Genomic DNA, 5,561 nt, shown 5'->3' with positions numbered 1-5,561 from the left:
TCACGCAGCACTAACTTCTGATCCTGATGTTAATAATTATGATTTCAAATGATTTTAAAACTACTTGATTCAAACAGGCCGAGTAAGTTAGCTATGCAGCAACAGAGCTCTCTGAAAGTCTCTGGGGTCCTGTCAAAATGGCGCTAGTTGAAGTTATGCTACCACAATGATTCAGTGATAAGGACATGTTCCCATTCTCTTATAACAAAACTGGATCATGTTGTCACAAATTGTTTAATCAAATTTTGGCAACCACACCAACAACGTTGTGCCATCTATACTGAATAATCATGAACGTTAAACTAATTGTATCTGCTACGTATGTTTACCTGGAGAACACCGACTTTGGATTATTGGTACCTAGTTAACGTTACCTACCTTAGACAGGGGTTCTTGGGCTTGGGGTGCCCACTTCGGCAGCACTAGCTGGTGGCTGCTGCGTCATCATCCCGTCGAGGCGGTTGGCAGCCTCTCTCAATAATTCTGAGATGCTTTTCGCAGAGTCAGACATCGCACGCAGATGAAATGTTGCCTACTGTCCTTCTTGCTAGAAATATTAATTATATTTCAACTACAAATCGTATTATCACTGCAATGTGAAAATACCTCTTCTATAGTAATTTTTTTGGCTGTAAATCTGTTGATTTATGTCATTATGTAATTTGCAGTGTGTTTACAAAAACAATATTTTGTGCAGATTAGTTCAATTGTCTGAGTAGCATCTTTATCATATTACAGTGGAGCTGAGGACGTGCCACCTGATAGCACTCAAGGGAGTATCTGGCTGGGAGCATTTGTAGACTCATGGACAATATTTTTCTTTCGATATCTATAAAAATTCTGTCATGTTCTGTTTGGATAGGAACTATTTTTTCTCAAAGACGCACTACCTTCTGTCAGCGTCCACGAGAGCCAGAAGAATGTTTTCAAGATAACATACTGACACCGGTATGATTATACTGTGAGCATCGTGTTTCGCAAAACAATGTTTATCATAGTTTTCAAAGACTGTCGCATATGCCCCTAGGTTTCTATTGCAGTAGAGTGGGAGCGCGTAGCCCGGTGTTACCGAACGGGTGGAGCAGGCAGCTAGCGAAGTTATGATTTCTACTAATAGGGATCACGATGGAAAACATGTGATTTGGGCCCAGGGTTCAAAATACCAAAGTATCCCTTTAAGACAGACCATAGGTGGCAGTGAGGTATGGTTGGATATGTATGCTTCATGCAAGAAAAATAAGACATTTTGGGGGTTCAGATCAGCAAAAACATAAAATACAAAATACATTAATTCAAACTTAACCACAGTACTTTGTGAATGGCTATGAGTTAAATATTTGTTCTGGCTTGTACAGTTTTGATAACATGAGTGAACCCAATTTCAGTCTGAAAGGATAATACTGGTGTCTTTGTAAGCATGTGCCAATGAATCCTTTTCACAGCAGCCATTTTGATGTGTCATAGCAGGCTAAACACAGGTGTAACTAATAACATTAATGATGGTTCCATTCCATTTAGGTGTTCCACAGCCATTCCAATGAGCCAGCATGCACAAAACCAGGATAAGGGATTAAGCCTGGAAATATTGGTTATCCTGGATAAACTTAGCCTCAAGTCGGTTGCACGAAAGCAGGCCAAGTTTATCCCGGACAAGTAACCATGGTGATTTAGTCTCTGCAGCTAGCCTGCTCCAGACCAGGCTAACAACCAGGATCAGGTTAATCCTGTAGTGGCTCTGCTGTCAGTACTGTGAGAAATGAGTGTGTTTTACAGAATGTCCATGGTTTTTCTACACATGTTACATCATCCAAATATTATAACTGTAGTCATTTCATTTGCTGGTTGACTTTTAGTTTTATTTATTAGCACAGTTTATATATAAAGACCAAAAGCACATATAAAAAGACTATTTGAGAAATGGAAGTAAGAAGCCAGACGGTTTATTTGGAATGCTTTCCTTATTAATACAACACCAACACTGAAAGGTTCAAAAAGATAATAGGTACAATACAATACAGATATTTAAAAGAAATCCTACATGATGATGAAAGAGGAGAAAAAAGGAAAAATAATTATATATCACCACTTAAACATTTGGACTACAAGGTAACTGTTGAAGTTAAAAAGTAAAGTCAGAATAATGTGGAACCCTTCAGATCCAACAGTAAAGTCTTCATTTTCTTTGTGTATTTGTAGGAGACAGTTAAAACAAAAGGATCTTCTGTCAATCTTTCTATTCATTCATTTGGTCTTATTGCTGTCAGGCATAGTGTTATGTTGCAATACAAATAAAGACTGCTTGTCAAATTGCTGTCAGAGGTTTGATTTAGACGTGTCTCATTGCAGTTAATTAGATTATTACTTCTAACAATTTCTGGAGTTGCAAAGATGGTTTCAATTAGTTCTGTGATGAGGGCAACATAGTATATATAGGTCCAACTTCCCTTCACCTGTTTCCTCTTCAGTGGAAAGGACCGAGTCTGTCACTGTATTTCCCGGGATCCCCTCCATCACTGGCCTCCCTTTATTTAAATCGATGGCCAGCTCCTCTGCTGGGGTCAGGTCCTGGGTGGGTGGGCCGCCCCCTGTGCCAGCGCAGTGTGCTTTTTTCTTGACCGCTAAAATCGTAAATCGTAAAGAAATTAATTGTCAGCAGACAACAAATCTATACAGCTATTTGGGCTACAATAAAGTAACTCACCAGACTGCAGAATGTTTTTATATTTGGTTTTCACCTGTTGCCAGGTCCTTTTCTGGCCAGACAAGTTTGTTCTTTATGAAGGATGATGGATGAAACAGAACACAACATGGGATAAATAGATTCAATAGATGACAGAGAGTAGATCATTTCTTTGAACTTATTTATACTTTACATAACCTGAGTAACATGCACTTCTATGGGCCACATTAAAGCAAAACAAAACACAAAAACACCTATTGATTAGTGGACTTAAAGTCATCAGCTCCGCATCCTTTAACTGTAATTCTGACAGTTCCTGTGGAGTACACTTTATTCATTCTACATGTTTGGGCTACTTACGCATTAAGCCGGTCGGCTATTGTCTGCCAGGCTTTTTCCCTCTCCTTTTTTGCGGCACTGGTGTTTCCTTTTTTGCGTATTGTGCCTTTCATTTCCTCAAATTGCTGAAGAAGCAGCTCTTGTTCAGCAAATGTAAATGAAGTTGCGCGTCCGTGATCCATTCTTCAATCTGTGATTCTGTGATCAATTTCGTGGTCTTCTTAAGAATGCCGTGAACACGCACTTATCCCAAACATCCACACCTGGCTTGACTAAGCCGCGTCTCTTCATCCTGGCTCGGCAAACGTGCAACCAATTAATCCAAGATAGCGCCGACAAGGCTTAGTCAAGCCGCGCCTGCTCATTTATCCTGGATGTCTTTATCCTAGTTTTGTGCAATACCCCTCTGGGCTCTGGCACTGGAACACCTAAAGCCTGGGACACATTCAAAGATTTTTCAAATCTTAAACGACAATGAAAAGATTGAGCAGCGCAACTGAAATTTGCAGATTTCCAGTCTCTTGTGATGCACAGACACAACAACGGCTGTCTTTGAGGAGCAGTTAATTTCAGTGTTCGACACTGTAAAGTTTGTACTTGTAAATGTAAATATGCACAAGTACATGTAAAAAAAAAAAAAAAAAAAATTACATATGGCATGCATTGCAAAATGATTGTTGCTACGTAATGGCCTTTGAAAGGATTACCTGAATAATACCTGAATAATATGGAAATGTGTGATCATTTTTGGAGAAACCTTTAATATATATTTTAGCTCCATTTACTCTAGCCATTTAAAGTACTTAAATAATGGCAATAATAAAATGTACTACAATAAATGACAATATTTAAATATTTATTACAAAAAACTAATTAAATATATCAATATATATAAATATTTATTGAAATATGTCAATATTTTGATAGCAAGAACCATAAATATTTTTTATATTATTTATGTATTCATTATTTGTCTAAGTATTCATATATCTGTCTAACTATAGGTACATCTCTCTATATATTTATTTAATCTATGTACTTACACAGAAGATAGAGGTGAACAGGCAATGATCATGAAATTATTTTAATTGATTATTTTAAGGCCTTCAGTTTGCAAGAAGTAGAGGGAATTCTCATTTGTCACCAACATCATCCCAGACTGGGTTTGGATGTTCTGGTTTATAAGTTATGTTGCACTCTGGATTTTTTTTTTTTTTTTTTTTACATATTCACTGACATATTTCTATGTGTCTCTTTTTTTCCCCTCGCTGTGTTCAACTTTTCAGCCAATTCCATTTTCTCCTAAATCTTGCAGATTTTATTTCCTTTTTTTTTTTGATAACTTAGAACAAGCTGCAGCCCACTCATCTACCTCTGCTTCCTCATCTTCCATCTGATTTACTTTTATAATTTCCATCAGATTTGCTCTTAATTCATCTACAGTTAACATATGGACCTTTACATTCCTTGTGGCTGACTGCTGGAAAAGTTCTCTATCCTCATCTGTTTCACTCGTACAGAATTGCAACTGTGTGTCCAAGACTGTGTGCTTTCTCCATAGATGGCTTCTGAAGGGCCATTGTGTAGCCTAAAGATTGGGTTCACGGTCGCCGCCATGTTGACATTTTTTTGGAACCAGAGCAGCCAAAGTGAGGCTGAGGGTCGTCCACAGCGCCGCGGTGCTGCCTACTATTGGCCTGTAATCTGCAACCTGTTGATCACTGGACAGGTGACCTGTCAATCAATAGGAAAACAACCCCATTATATATCCATTAAATTACGATTTCAGACCCTGTAACCAATCCTGAAACTAATGTGTGCTACGTGGAGATTTCTGAGAGACGCAGTGATATAAACAAATAGGCACACCGCAGCAGCTGTGTTATTGTTTTCACCTCTTAAAGCTTGTTGTCAAATTTGGCCCGAGTAATGGCGAATCGATGAAGCGAGCGAGTAAATGTTTTCAACTAGTAAACTTGCTACCTACCTCTACCACTTGTCATTGTTGGACATGTAACCTTCAGCGGGAGAAATATCTGGCAAAGTGAGACTGGTAACCGGTGATATTTCTCCGTCGGTACGTTTGTTTTAGCGAACTTTCAGAATCAAGTAATTATGCATGGTTTGTCCTTAAGGGCTTCCGTCGCCTAGTAGCTTTGCTGTGTGTTTACAAATGTGTTGCGGTTTCTGTCACCCTCTAGTGGTCATAAAAAAACGCTTGGTGTAGCTTTAATGACACAATTATTTTAAAATCGCCATAAGGACACACATTAGAAGAAGTGAAATTAGCTAGTGAGACCATAACCTCTTGTGGAAAAAATTTATTGACATATTTATAGCGAGAAGTTTGGTTGTGGTCCTATTGACTTGCATGTCAGTTGGGCCCGGTTTGGAGTCTTTTTTGGAGCCAGCCTCTAGTGGACATTGGAGGAATTGCCGCCTGCCACCCTAAGACTGCCCCACTTTTCTATTGCCACTAGCAGGAAATCCTCTCTTACAGGCAACAACTCCCTGTTGAATGATGGAGTTACTGGACCTTGCT

The 5,561-nt window shown here is 38.8% G+C and overlaps 1 long non-coding RNA gene across 1 annotated transcript; it reads right to left on the bottom strand.

The window, feature by feature from the left end:
• Positions 1 to 2,542: 2,542 nt before the first annotated feature.
• Positions 2,543 to 3,414, bottom strand: LOC139643969 (uncharacterized). The gene is made up of 3 exons (XR_011695118.1): positions 3,041 to 3,414; positions 2,702 to 2,772; positions 2,543 to 2,618 (listed from the first exon to the last, which is right to left on the bottom strand). It is a non-coding gene; the product is annotated as an uncharacterized lncRNA (long non-coding RNA).
• Between the last annotated feature and the right edge of the window lie 2,147 nt (positions 3,415 to 5,561).

Source organism: Centroberyx affinis, unplaced genomic scaffold, assembly GCF_046629955.1.
Source record: "Centroberyx affinis isolate AG114_WGS23_722 - 3 ecotype Tasmania unplaced genomic scaffold, CSIRO-AGI_Caff_v1 ptg000684l_1, whole genome shotgun sequence".
NCBI lineage: Eukaryota > Metazoa > Chordata > Actinopteri > Beryciformes > Berycidae > Centroberyx > Centroberyx affinis.
This window is presented reverse-complemented; position numbering and strand designations above follow the sequence as displayed.